Below are 16,143 nucleotides of genomic sequence, written 5' to 3'. Positions count from 1 at the left end.
CGAACTGTACACCAGGGTCACAGTGAACCTCAAATATTTTCTTGAGAAACTGCCTTAATGTAGAATACTTTATAATGAAATTGGATCTCATGTGGTGGGATACCTCCATGACTGTCACTCACCACAGAATCTGACTACAAGAGTGATGGTCTGGGGCACCATTTCACTTCACAGCAGTAATCCTTTGGTTGCCATTCGCGGTATCCTTACAGTGTCATGCACTTTTTCAATCAATGTTAGTATTAATACGCCCAAAATTCGAGACTAAGTAAAAACTGCCATGGAAGCTTTTCAATGACGAAAGTGAACCAGATGTAAAAACTTTATTTGCAGTTTAATTAGATGAAGATGCTATTCATTTAATAAAATGCACATATCAGACAAAAATTTGGAGGTTTTCTCAGTTACTAATAAATAGAATCAGTCATTGTTTCCACACTCTAGTAATATGGCCTACAATGTTATTGGTAAATGGCAGGCCTCTTCTATTGGGGACAACTGTATTCGAACAGTGACCATTCTTGCCATGGACGACTGTACTTTCTTCATTCCTGTCTGAAATTCGGCGGACTGATTAGTTTCGCAATTGTCCTTAACTGCTACTGGAGCATCAGCTTTGGAATCGCTTGCATCACGAAAGTCACTTATGTCATTTTCACGACTGAGTTCTGCTAACAATGCATCCCTGATAACATCTTCCCTTGGTAATATGTCATTCCTATGTCCCATTTTCACATAAATGTACTTCGCATTCGGCGATAGAATAGTTACACGGCGTATACTTCACAGTCAAAAATATTTCTGGCAAATAAATTAAACAACAATGTCTTACAATTTCAGTCGTTCGTCCTCTACTAGGTCTCTCTCAATGCTGAATTTACATTGGTGCAGCGGGCTGTGTATTCACAGTAACAAACAAAAAAACTCTGTGGTCAGATTGACTCTGGTGCACATTTCTAGGGTTAACACAAGCATGTACAAATCCTCCTAGCCCCTAAACAGCTCAATTCTGTCTGTGTAATCAATTTGTTGGGCTCAGACTACGATGACTTGATCGCTTAGTCAGTGCAACGTTTGTAAGGAAAAAAATTAAAAATAAAAAAGAAATAGGAGAAATGGAACATGATATGTTATCTAAAGAGTTACTAATGAAACGAAGAAAACTTATTCTCTCATTACTCAATGAAATGAAGATGTATCCACAAGAATGACGTATTTATCTGAGGATTTGGATTTCCTTGATAGGGACGCAAAATATCGCTGTGATAGAAGCTACAACATCACACATATTACGCTACTGTCCATTAAAATTGCTACACCACGAAGATGACGTGCTAAAGACGTGAAATTTTACCGACAGGAAGAAGATGCTGTGATATGCAAATGATTAACTTTTCAGAGCATTCATACAAGGTTGGCGCCGGTGACGACACCTACAACGTCTTGACATGAGGAAAGTTTCCAACCGAATTCTCATACACCAACAGCAGTTGATCGGCGTTGCCTGGTAAAACGTTGTTGTGATGTCTCGTGTAAGGAGGAGAAATGCGTACCATCACGTTTCCGACTTTGATAAAGCTCGGATTGTAGCCTATCACTATTGCGGTTTATCGTATCGCGACATTGGTGCTCGAGTTGGTCGAGATTCAATGACTGTTAGCAATATATGGAAACGGTGGGTTAAGGAGGGTAATATGGAACGCCGTGCTGGATCCCGACGGCCTCGTATCACTATCAGTCGAGATGACAGGCATCTTATCCTCATGGCTGTAACGGATCGTACAGCCACGTCTCGATCCCTGAGTCAACAGATGGAGACGTTTGCAAGACAACAACCATCTGCACGAACAGTTCCACGACGTTTGCAGCAGCATAGACTATCAGATCGGAGACCATGGCTGCGGTTACCCTTGACGCTGCATCACAGACAGGAGCGCCTGCGATGGTGTACTCAACGACGAACCTGGGTGCACGAATGGCGAAACGTCATTTTTTCGGATGAATTCAGGTTCTGTTTTCAGCATCATGATGGTTGCATCCGTCTTTGGCGACATCGTGGCGAACGCACATTGGAAGCGTGTATTCGTCATCGCCATACTGGCGTATCACCCGGCGTGATCGTATCGTTACACGTCTCGGTCACCTCTTGTTCGCTTTGACGGCACCTTGAACAGTGGACGTTATATTTCAGATGTATTACGAGCCGTGGCTCTACCCTTCATTCGATCCCTGCGAAACCCTATATTTCAGCAGGATAATGCACGACTGCATGTTGCAGGTCCTGTATGGGCCTTTCTGGATACAGAAAATATTCGACTGCTGCCCTGGCCAGGACATTCTCCAGATCTCTCACCAATTGAAAACGTCTGGTCAATGGTGGCCGAGCAACTGGCTCGTCACAATACGCCAGTCACTACTCTTCATGAACTGTGGTATCGTGTTGAAGCTGCATTGGCAGCTGTACATGTACACGCCATCCAAGCTCTGTTTGGCTCAATGCCCAGGTGTATCAAGGCCGTTATTACGGCCACAGGTGGTTGTTCTGGGTACTGATTTTTGAGGACCTATGAACCCAAATTGCGTGAAAATACAATCACATGTCAGTTCCAGTATAATATATTTGTCCAATGAATACCCGTTCATCATCTGCAGTTCTTCTTGGTGTAGCAATTTTAATGACCAGTAGGGTATGATAGCGACGCAGCAGTGTCTGCCGAAAGGAAAGAGCTATGAAGACCTCAAACAAGCAACTTTCATTTGACCTCAAGTACGGAGTAATATATTCTTGAAATACGAGGGCTATTCGTATAGTAAGTTTAGATCGGTCGATAAACGGAAATTATTATGAAAATCAAGAACGTTTTATTTGCAAAAGTAAGCCACACCTTACAGAAACTTCCCTACATAGTCGCTGCTCTGACTCAGACATTTGTCGTAGCGTTGTACCAACTTTCCAATACCCTTGTCATAGAAGGCAGCCCCCTGTGCTTTCCACCAATTCTCTACGCTCGTCTGTAACCCGTTGTCTGTTCCAAAATGTTGTCTTCATAGCCAGCCGTTCATGTGAGCAGAGATGAAACTCAGGACGAGCCACTTATGGGCTGTGTTGTTGGTGATCAAACACTTCCCATCTAAAACTCTGCAGGAGCATCTTCATTTCGCCTACAAAGTGCAGCTGAGGATTGTCATGAAGAAGGAAACGCATGACAGTTATGCTACGTGGGCTGCATGACATCAGGCGAAATCTCTCACCAGGCCTTCATACTTGGCGGGAGGTACTATTTTCTAGGCATCTTTTCGTGATCACTGTGAGCTCAGAATTGAAAATAACAAAGTCCCGCTTTAAGTGGGAATAATGGGGATACTACCGACACATCTGTGTGAAACTTCATCAGCTTTTCAAAGTGGTTTCCATTCGCGACTGATTGCAACTTACTTTCCAGATTGCCCTCATATAACATGCTGTGTACGAGGTCTTCAAAACTAAATAATACAGCTGTACGTTTTTATGCACTATGTATACTCCACGTTTGTTCTTTCTCTCCCACAATTTGTTCTGAAATAATTGATTCTCTTGAGGATGAGGTCTTTTCCGGAAGTCGGATCGATTGTTCGGGTTAGGGCAATGGAATTTCACATTCTGTGTTACAATTATTCTGGTCATGACACTCTTTTGATGTTATTTGCCGCAGGTATGGCTGACTTCCATGTAATAGAATAGTCTAACAGATCGTGACTGCTCTGTTTGAGAGCGCTTGATATGAAGCCGCAACGATAACAGATTCGGAATATATTGAAACGTCCCCTTAGAACAATTTCTGAATTACTGTGCTGATAAACCTCTTACATTATTTGCTTTTCAAACAGCTGAGCAAAACTGAACGTACTCAAACATTCACTAAAGTGACACACAATATTTTTAGCGCAACGCAATCTGACTTTCAAAAATCCCTACAAAAGAATGGCCCTGACTAACATTAACCTGTACCTTTCACAAATCACTTACCTCACAAAAATCTTGGTTACTCGAACTACTGCCAGCTAAATAAAAGATTCAAACTACGGAAGGCACTAACTACTGATAGGCATAGTTAGCAAATGAAAGATTTTGATAGACAATAAACAATGTATTTACCTCAATAGTGTTCAAAAGTCATAATGTATATAGCAGTTCATGATATCCAGTATCACAAATTTCAAAACTCCGCCATCTCTCTCCCCACATCCACCACTGCTGGCGGCTCACCTCCAACTGCGCAACGCTACGCGCTGTTAACAGCCAACAGCCCAACACTACAATGGCAGACAACAATGCAAACTAGCCACAGACTGCACACAGCACAGCCAGTGATTTTCATACAGAGCGCTCCGTAACGTTGCCAATAAGAAAACATAAACAACCTACTTACATAGCCCCCTTGCTACCCACAAAAAATTTTACAAATTGTTTTGGGCACTGGCCAATACAGATTTGAAAAAAAAATTTCATAATTACAGTAAGAAAGATATCAAATGCACACACTTATTAATACAAAGTTGGTCAAAAGTTATTTTTTCGCAGTCCATAAAGACAGTCCTGATCATTCATCACAGTAAAATTGCAGTGTTTTTCTCAAAGTCTGAGCGGTAAAAGAAAATGCACACGGAAGTAGTGGATTTCCAACGCAAAGACAGTGCTGACTCTCGACATACAGACAGGTAATGGGCCACAACAGAGCAAACCCACAGCAGAGTCATTCGAAGTTTTGAAGAATATTGGTAGGTAAGTCATCATAGAGTAGACCCACTGTAGTCCTGGTAGAGATTACGGTATTGGTGGGCCACCAGAGGTGCAGATCCACTGCAGTCCTTGTAGAAATAATGGTATTGTTGGGTCATCAAAGATGCAGACCCACTGTAGTACTTGTAGCGATGGCCAGCAGCCATCTGTTGTGACTGTGCAGGTGCACAATCACCATTGAAGAGTCTTGCGGATAATATAGCAAGTCTATAACCACCACTTGCGCAGTTTTTTGGAATTGTCCTTAGAACCAGCAATGCTGTTATCCAGTCCCTTGCTGAATTATTAACACACGTGCAAACACTAACAGTCCCTACTTCTCACATATTGTCCATATACTATGACCAACAGAAACGTGTGCAGTGAAATGGAACTTACAAGTTAATAATATGATGAACTGGTGTCAATTACAATTTTATAACATAAGAATACAATTACAAAGGTACAAAGTACGTCATTAAATAACATAACAATACAGATAACATTTGTAGTACAGGCTTTACAACAGAATAGAAATAAACATATACATCAGTGTTACAGGAATTATGACATAAGTAAATAAATATAATAATGAGAATAGTTTTCGAAACATTAATTTCACACATGAGAATTGAAACAGAACAGAATTAATAATGTGTAAATATCTTTACAAAGAAAATTACATATTATAAATGCAAATTATATTTGAGGATAACAGTATTCCTCGTCATTAGTGAATGTAGCTTAGTACCAGAAAAATTCTACAACATATATCATATTAGCTAAACATATAAAGACAGGAAGAACACAAATATACAAGAGTACACAAACATATAGCAGAATAATACAAGGAAAGGACAGGGTTTGTTTTACTGCAGTATTTTGCAAACAAAACTTTCTTTACTTCTCAGAGATCTCCCTTCGTTCTTCATTATTTCCAAAAGTCCTATCTATACCTGCTTTCTGTACTTCTCTTGTACAGCCTCTCAGTGCACTTCTTCAAATTCATCGGAACTCATTCTCTTATAGGCTACCCCCTCTTAAGCTAACTTAAATCTACTGAGCTCAGATGCTAAACTAAGGGACGAGGCAATGCAGCAGCACAAAACAATTAACACAAACAGCAATGACAAAAAAAATAGAAAATTGCAAAGCAAGCTACAGTAAATCTAAATTACCAAGCAATGCAACATTACAACTCATATGAGCCAATGTGCAGCAACAAGAAAAATAAATCAGTAGTAAAACTAACTTAACAGAGTAATACAAAGCGAAATTTAGTAGCACTATGCCTGGCAAACAGCAGCAGCCAATGCAATAACTTACATCTGAACATGACATAGCTCAAGCAGAAAAAATATTACATTAAAGACAACAATGCAGACAAGAGAAATGTATATTCACATCTTAATGTCTATGTAATTAAAGTGGTGCAGCACAAGAAGTTATTCTACAAAAAAATTACCAAGTAGTATGCAATTCCAGTGAAGGGAAATGTCTTTTTATGCTCCTTCCTTTTTTTGAATAGATCATAAAATTATTTACTGGATCTATAGGCATAAAATATCTATATTAGTACATCTATAAAATTTTATTTTAACCAATGCTGCAGTGCAGCTAGGAACTAGATATTAAACAAAATGAGCAAATAAATACATAAAGCAAGCCATATGGCATTTCTCTCAACTAGCAAGACAATAGCCATGAAATGTTTCTCATCATTTCATTTCAGTAAATATCATAAATTAAGAACTCTACAGTGTAATCATGTTTTCAAGTTTGAGGGTGTCGTATTTACGATGCTTTCTACAAAGGAATGTCAATAGCAAGGATAATGGCCTCTGTTTTCTTTTCTCCACCTGTGCCTCTGAAAGGCACACACTAATGGCTTTTTTTCCAGGCATCTGTCACACAGCTGGGTGCCCACAACACATTACGTGAAGGTGGTCACTTAACTTTCTTACCGAAATATTTACGACAGCAGCTTCCGCTACAGTGACAGTCTCATATAAAAATATTTCACAGGTCAAGAATTTGCGTTACAAATCTGTAGAAACAAAATGCTACTGATATAACAGTGTCCAAAAAGTTTCCGTCGGCATTGTAATACATTCATCCATTTACATACATTTCATAACTCTTAAAGTTCTTGGTTTCCAACAACCTTTTTCACAAACAAGAGTCCCTAACCACTACTCATTATTCCTTACCTTATTCGTCGACACTTCTTCAATATTTCATCATAACAGATACATAGCATAATCAAATAACTCATATAGCATCAGCCTATTAAACATAAACATACCTCAACAGCATAATACACATCGTCGTCATAATAATAACATCATAACAGATCAATCACATCTCAAAATAGTCGTAGCTTTCTGAATATTTTAAAACTTACAAAAAATTCTCTGCTCATTTCAAAAGTGTCATCTACCTCAAACATACTTTAAAAATCATGATCCCATACCAAATATATCATTCAAAGCTCTCATAGTATCACAATGGTTCTGAAAAAATATGAACAGTTCACAAAGTACAGACAAAATACAATTTCATAAGTGTGAAGTTATACAACGGTGTAATTATGTAAACATCTGTCACTGATGTAGTAAAAAAAACATGTTTGTCTCTCTCAGTTAAATGATCAGATAGCTGTGTAATTATGTGTTAGAGAAATATGGTACTGATGTGTAAAGTTGTGTAAGCAAATACCATATTAGCTAGGGCTCCTTGTGCCTGCCAAACACATGATACACAAAGTAAGCGTGTACTCCCCTGAGGATTAATGTAATTATACCCTCAGGTGTTACAGATTACAGCAATGGAATGAAATGTATCACGGAAAACCTTTGTATCATTGTACTTCAAATATCTTTAAAAATAAATGTTTTAAGTACAAAATTAATCACTCAAATATGTATACTGTAGCGATAAACTGTGCGTCTTGTAAGACAATCTCTGTGGAAGTGTCGTAGTTATCGTCCTCCGAAAGCTATGTTCCGCAAAAGTCAATGTACTTACCTCATGATCAACAAAAGTGAAATTCTTTGCGTATAGATATCTTAGTTATTATGCTTATTGCCGTGATGAAGAAAGTACTGTGCTGTAACGTATTGTTGTGCTACGGAAAAGGCTGTCTCATTGTAGCAATACCACAAAAGTTTCGACTAAAACATGTTTTACTTTCCACAATAATTCAGAAAAACTGTGCAGATATAAAACAGAAACACTGCAAAAGCAACATTGTAAATTGTCACCCATTAGTAGCGTCGTGATAAAATCGTGTAGCTGTCACATAAACTAACCACTGTGTCATCTGGTATCTCAAAGAAAGTACTTTAAATCCAGAATGTATCTTCAAGTAAACCAAAATGTTGCATTAAAATCTCATTAGCAGTACTGGTAAATGTTCTAAGTATGTGAGCCTTATAGTCGTTATGTAATCGTGCAACTAACAAGCAAGAATGTACATACACAATAACACTGTGACGTCTGTTCACTATAACAATGCATTCATAATTTCTGTTGAAATAAGTTCTCTTGGTTCTTGACTGGATATTTAACTTCAAACATTGTTGCATATTAACAGATTCTAAGTCTGACAAAGCCTACTAGTAATGTAAAGTGAAAAGTTATATGGCAAAGACAAAGTTAAAAAGCAGATTATCTCTCAATAAACGGTTTTACATGTGAAATGTGGTGTAACCCTTTGCTCTTCCTAGTACGCAGAGTTTCAACTTTAACGCAATTATCATGTGGTATACGTCGGTAAACGATACTGGAATTTTTCTCAAGGTTAGCGTCTATGTTATTTTTCCCTGAGACAGCAGCGGGCACACGTGGCTGCCTGCGGTGCGAGTCATTGTCTGTTTCTTTGTTGGCGCGCGTCGTTACTCGGATTAGGAGACCTAACTTCTACAAATTCACCTTGCCCAGAGGGCGCAGCCCTGTTTAAATCCCGCCAGTTCTGATGAAATTCAGGTCTGTCGTTATGTCGGTAGTTAACATAGTTTCTTGTTTGTCGGTCATGTGGTGGAGAATTTCTCCTGGAATCGTAACTGTGTGGTGGACCGTTGCATCTGATGTTATTCTGTCTCCCTTGATAATAATTATTTTGGTTCCCATATTGCCTGTTTCTATAGTTGTCTCTGTCACATTCATTACTATGGAAAAGCGATATTTTTCTGTAACTATTATTCTGCCAACGGTTGTCATACATATGGTGTCTGTTTTGGTCACGATTTGTGTTGTGAGAATAGCCTTGTCGTGTCCAGTTATTATTTCTTTTGTCGCGGAATTGTGACGGATGTGACCTGTAATTGTTGTGTTCCTGTTTTCGCGTTCCGCGATTGTCAGTGTCAATTTCTAATTCTTGTAAGAGTCCCTGAAAAGCCTCAATGTCGTCTTTGCAACGTCCTGCTAAAATAATATGTTGTAAATGTTCAGGCGGTTTGATTAAGCAAATGCGGATGAGTTCTGAGGGGCTGTATGGGTTTGACAGGTAATGATTCTTGTGCAACATGTCTTCAAAATATTTCACAAGACTGGAAAATTCAGATTGTTCGAAATGTTTCATCATTATGATGCTATGTTTTACTCGGTCTTGTGTAGATTGACACCAATATGCTAAGAGGAAGGCATGATAAAAATCTCCTTCACTGTGACAATTGTGAATGACCGATAGCATTCTTACAGCTGGTTCATTCTCCAATTAGCCACACATAAATTCTAATCTGTGTTCTAATGACCAGTTGGGAGGAAAACAATGAGAGAATTGATGAAGCCACGCTTGTGGATGAATGTCGTTGCCAGAATTCTTAAATGTTTTGAATTTATTGTAGTAATGAACAGCTTATAGTCAAAATCATCATGTCCGCGAGTCGCATGTCGGTCATTGTTACGTCGTTTCGGCGGTTCCATCTCAAAATTCGGTGTACCTTGCCAATTTCTTTCATAATTTCCGAAGTGTCCTGTGTTATTATTTTGTGGTTGTTTCGTATTTCTATGTCCCTCTTCCCGTACTGGAGCCCGAGTGTCCTCTGAAATATGTAGTTCTTGTATTACTTGTGCCAACTGATGTACTTCCCGGATTTCTCTTTTGTACAGTGTATTGATTTGGTTTTGATTTTGTCTGAATTTTCTAATTTGTGCATACTCTTCAGTATCAGTAAAGGCTACAGGTCTTGTGTCATTCAGATCGTCATCTACCTTTGTAGATAAATTATTTAGCTGATCCGAAAGTTCAACTACTTTCTCTGATAATGAACTAATTTCCTCCATGTGTCTTTCTGAACCAATTTTCAGAGTATCTACTGTGTCCTTTAAGTTTTCTTGAGTTTTTGCAAGTTGCGTAACCGAATCGGTAGATGCAACTGAGTCAATTTTAACTTGCAAGGTCTCATGATTTTTATGAACAATAGTTTGCAGTTCTTTTATGGCTGCTTCGTGATTCTGTAGTGCATTTTCATGCAGCGAAAAAATAGGTTGGAAATGCTCACAAATTTGTGTTTTTACGTCATTACAGACTTTTTGACATTTCGATTCAATGTTATGTAACTCAGTAGTTAAATCTTCACGTGTTTGTTCAAGTGTGGTGTCTAACTTCCGAAGATTTTGTTCCATTGTGTCTAACTGTTGCTGTGTTTCTCTCTGGTATTGTTCCATTGTGTCTAACTTTTGAACATTTTGTTCCATTGTGTCTAACTTTTGAAGCTTTTGCTGTGTTTGTCTCTGGTATTGTTCCATTGTGTCTAACTTCTGAAGATTTTGTTCCATTGTGTCTAACTTTTGAAGCTTTTGCTGTGTTTGTCTCTGATTTTTTTCCATTGTGTCTACCTTTTGAAGCTTTTGTCCCATTTGTTGCATTAATTGTAATAACAATGCACTGGTGTCTGAAACATGTTCCTCAGTGCTTTTCGGCAGTGAATTTGCACCGGCAACATTCACATTTTGACAAGCGGAAAATGTGTCTTGACTCATTTGAGAAAACGGTGATAACCCAAAACCTGAGTCTACAGTATTTGCAATATTGTGTTCTGTCATTCCCGATTCCTGCGGCGAGCTGTTGCCGACCGATCGATCGATAATGCTTCCCTGTTCACAACCTGTTTAACTGTCTACACCATTATTTGTCGCCCGCTCCATTTCCCTATGCACAGTTACCAAATTACTACTTTGGATATTAGTTAATTCATTACATGGTGGCGTTAACACACTGCTTTCGTCTTCACTGTCATTTCTCAGTTTACTTTGGAGCCTAGTATTACGTTTTTCACACGCCATTATTGTCACAATATTTCACACTACAACACAGAAAAACACAATTTGAAGAGCAACAATAAGAGAACACATTAACATAGCACTGAAAATAATATCTCGTTAATTGCAAGCACAGCTGCGAAATACTTGGTGCAAATCTACATACATGCCACAACTGTTTTACTGTACAACAATGAAAGGCTGCAACTACAAAGGAGAGTCTCTCTACAATTACGCACTAGGAATAAACAAACTCTACACTAATTACACAAACTACAAGAAAAAATCAGATCCTCGGCTAAGGGTCGACATATGAAACGTCCCCTTAGAACAATTTCTGAATTACTGTGCTGATAAACCTCTTACATTATTTGCTTTTCAAACAGCTGAGCAAAACTGAACGTACTCAAACATTCACTAAAGTGACACACAATATTTTTAGCGCAACGCAATCTGACTTTCAAAAATCCCTACAAAAGAATGGCCCTGACTAACATTAACCTATACCTTTCACAAATCACTTACCTCGCAAAAATCTTGGTTACTCGAACTACTGCAATACAGCGAGCGCCACTACTGCCAGCTAAATAAAAGATTCAAACTACGGAAGGCACTAACTACTGATAGGCATAGTTAGCAAATGAAAGATTTTGATAGACAATAAACAATGTATTTACCTCAATAGTGTTCAAAAGTCATAATGTATATAGCAGTTCATGATATCCAGTATCACAAATTTCAAAACTCCGCCATCTCTCTCCCCACATCCACCACTGCTGGCGGCTCACCTCCAACTGCGCAACGCTACGCGCTGTTAACAGCCAACAGCCCAACACTACAATGGCAGACAACAATGCAAACTAGCCACAGACTGCACACAGCACAGCCAGTGATTTTCATACAGAGCGCTCCGTAACGTTGCCAATAAGAAAACATAAACAGCCTACTTACAATATTTTTGCTTGTGTATGCACTTACAAAATGGATACACATGCTCGAGCACAGACACTCGTGTAACTGTGTGTTATCTAAAATCTGAATCTCAAGGCACTTGAGTGCTTAAAATACTTCCACAACATTGCATATTACTTTTGCCTTAATATAACAGATTTTCAAGAGTACTTTCAAAGAAGTTACGTTAACTTGTTTCATAATTTGTTGAAGATCATCTGCTCTAGAAGCAAGTGGTAAAAAGTCACCATCAAAATAAAGGTGGTTCCATTAACGCGGATTCTACTTCTTCCCAGTCGTAGGTCCTAAAATATTGCTCTAACGCTGCTGAGAACAATTATTATGGTGAACAATATCGTGACTTCACTCCTCTTCTAAATTTAAATTTTCACTGCACTTAAAATTTTAACACTTGACATATTTATTCCAATAAGGTCTGAATCACTGCCGTGTTTCTCAAGTGCTGTTATTATAGTTATTGTAGAAACTGTGTCAAACTCTTCCTCAAAGTTTGTTAAATCCCAAACAACGTGATGATTCAGAGTCCTTTCCCCCGTTCCTCAAATATGTTCTCGACATAAGACATCCACTCCTAAAGCCAGCCTGTCCTTTTTAACCCATTTAGACCTGGTGTCCAATCTGTTATACATAGACCTTTTATCCAATTTATGCCAATAAATGATCTAATTCACCTCTGAGTCCCAGTGGCCTGTTTACCGGACATCTGTGCTTTGGGTTTCGAGCTTCTTGCAGTCCTCTGTCGCTGGAATGGTGTACTACGAGAGGCGTTTCAAAAATACGTGCAAAGTCCGAGAGATGGCGCCACCGGTGCGTGTTGAGGTCATGTTTAGTTAGTAGCATCTTTGGAAAGAACGCACACCGAACTTCAGCCATATTGGTCTTTGTGTTTGGCATTCGTGTGAATCGAGGAAGTCAAGTGATTGTCAAAAAATGAACGAAAAAGAATTTCGTGTTGTGATTAAACATTACTTTATGAAAGGCAAAACGCCTCAGGAGAAGTTTGATAAACGTTACGGTGACTCGGCACCTTCGATTAGAACGGTTTATAGCCTCAGGCATGAATGTGTGTGATGTCCTTAGGTTAGTCAGGTTTAATTAGTTCTAGGTTCTAGGCGACTGATGACCTCAGAAGTTAAGTCGCATAGTGCTCAGAGCCATTTGAACCATTTGAAGAACAGTTTATAACCGGTTTTAAAATTTTCGGTCTGGCCATATGGGCACAAGTGATGCTGAACGTTCTGGACGCCCTGTGGAGGTTATGACTCCAGAAATCATTGATAAAATCCATGATATGGTGATGGATGACAGAATAGTCAAGGTGTGTGAGATTGCTAGTGCTGTGGGCATCTCTAGTGAACTTGTAAATAATATTTTGCATAAACATTTGGACATGAGAAAGCTATCCGCAAGAAGGGTTCCGTGATTGCTCACGCTTGACCAAAAACGGAATCGTGTGAAGTGTTGCAGGGATGGTTTGCACCTATTCAGGAGGAATCCGCAGGACTTTAAGCGTCGTTTCGTCACTGTGGATGAAACATGGATACATTACTATACTCCTGAAACCAAAGAACAATCTAAACAAAGGGTTACCAAGGGAGAATCTGCACCAAAAAAGGCGAAGACCATTCCTTTGGCTGGCAAGCCAATGGCGACTGTCTTTTGGGATTCGCAAGGGATAATTTTCATCTACTATCTGAAATATGGTAAAACTGTTACAGGTGCATATTTTCATCGTTATTGGACCGTTTGAAAACCGAACTGCAATAAAAACGCCGGCGACTGGACCGCAAAAAAGTCCTTTTCCATCACGACAATGCACCCGCACACACCTCAGCAGTTGTGGTCGCAAAATTAATGGAAATAGGATTCAAACTCGTTTTATATGCCCCCCTATTCTCAAGACTTGGCTCCCTCGGACTACTATTTGTTCCCCAGTTTGAAGAAATGGCTGGTGGGACAAAGATATTATTCAAATGAGGAGGTGATTGCAGCAACTAATAGCTATTCTGCAGACTTGGACAATTCCTATTATTCGGAAGGGATAAACAAATTAGAACAGCTTTGGACGAAGTGTATAAGTCTAAAAGGAGACTATGTCGAAAAATAAAAGAGGTTTACCCCAAACACATAAGTAGTTTTTATTTTTGCACGGACTTTTCAAACGCCCCTCATACGTCAGAAAATATCAAGATGGAGGGCCCTTAGTGAAGTACTTTAGATAAGTGGTATTTACAAATTAATTACTACAACAATCACATTTTCTACTGATACTCAGAAAAAAAAATAAGAAAGAGCATACTGTAAGCTTGATTTTAAGGTAAGAGACATGAGCCTGGGAACATACTTGAGTTGTTATGACACTCATAGTCGTCTAAAATTCTGTACGTCTGGACTCAGTGACAATATTTTTTTTTTTTTTTGTCCAACAAATCGGGCAGATTTATGAGATGAAATGCTGAAGGCAGCAGAGGATCAAATAAGTGAAAAGACAAGACCTAGTAGAAATCCTTGGACAACACAAAAGATATTCAATTTAACAGATGAAAGGGGAAAATTTAAAAACGCAGCAAATCGAAGAGGCGAAAAGGAATACAAACGTCTAAAAAATGAGATTGACTGAAAGTGCAGAATGATTAAACAGGAATGGCTAGACCAGAAATGTAAAGATTTAGAAGCATATTTCACTATGGGAAAGATGATACCGCTTACAGGAAAATTAAAGAAGCCTTCAGGGAAAAGAGAAGTAGGTGTATGAATAGCAAGACCTCAGATGGAAAACCAGGCCTAAGCAAAGAAGGGAAAGCTGAAAGGTGGAAGGAGTATATAGATGGTCTACGCAAGGTAGATGAACTTGATGGCAATATTATAGAAAGGGTAGTGGACGTAGATGGAGATGGGAGGGGAGGGGAGATATGACACTGCGAGAGGAATTTGACAGAGCTCTGGAAGATCTAAGCCGAAACAAGGCCCCGGGGGTAGACGATGTTCCGTTAGAACTACTGATAGCCTTCGGAGGGCCACCTCTTCCATATGTATTGCAACATGCATGAGACAAACGGAATACCCTCACACTTCAAGAAGAATGTAGCAATTGCAGTTTCAAAGAAAGCATTTGCTGACAGGTGCGAATATTACCGAACTATCAGTTAAATAAGTCATGGTTAATACTAACACGAATTCCTTGCGGAAGACTGGAAAAACTGGTGGAAGACGACCTCAGGAAAGATCAGTTTGGATTCCTAAGAAATGTAGAAACACGTATGGCAGTACTAGCCCTACAACTTATCTTAGAAGGCAGATTAAGGAAAGAAAAACCTACATTTACAGCGTTTGTAGGTTTAGAGAAAGCGTTTGACATTGTTGACTGGAATACTCCCTTTCAAATTATACAGGTGGTAGGAGTAAGATACAGGGGGCGAAAGGCTATTTACAACTTGTATAGAAACCAGACAGCAGGTTTTAAGAGTCTTGGGGTACGAAAGGGAGGCAGTGGTTAAGAAGGGAGTGAGACAGGATTGTAGCCTATCTCCGATGTTGTTCAGTCTGTACATTGAACAAGCAGTAAAGGAAACCTGAGAAAATATGGAGCAGGAATTAAAGTTCAGCGAGAACGAACAAAAACTTTGAGGTTTTCCGATGACATTGTAATTCTGTTAGGGACAGCAAAGGGCTTGGAAGAGAAGTTCAACGTAATGAACAATGTCTTGAAAGGAGGATATAAGATGAACATCGACAATAGCAAAAAAAAAAAAAAAAAAAAATAATGGAATGTAGTCGAATGAAATCAGGTGATGTTAAGGGAATAAGATTAGGAAATGAGACACTTAAAATAGTTGATGAGTTTTTCTATTTGGGCAGCAAAGTAATTGACGATGGCCTAAATAGAGAGGATAGACTGCCAATGTCCAAATAATTATTTCTGAAGGAGAGAAATTTGTTAACATCAAATATAGGTTTAAGTGTTAGGAAGTCTTTTTCTAGAAGTATTTTTGTGGAGTGTGATACTGAACGATAAACAGTTTAGACAAAAAGAGAACAGATACGTTCGAAATGTGGTGCTACTGAAGAATGATGAAGATTATATGGGTCGACCTCGTAGTTAATTAGGAAGTACTAAATAGAGTTGGGGAGACAAGAAATTTGTGGCA

Source organism: Schistocerca piceifrons, chromosome 5 (genome assembly GCF_021461385.2).
Source record: "Schistocerca piceifrons isolate TAMUIC-IGC-003096 chromosome 5, iqSchPice1.1, whole genome shotgun sequence".
NCBI classification, from domain to species: domain Eukaryota; kingdom Metazoa; phylum Arthropoda; class Insecta; order Orthoptera; family Acrididae; genus Schistocerca; species Schistocerca piceifrons.
The sequence above is the reverse complement of the archived record's forward strand: the minus strand, read 5'-3'. Positions refer to the sequence as shown.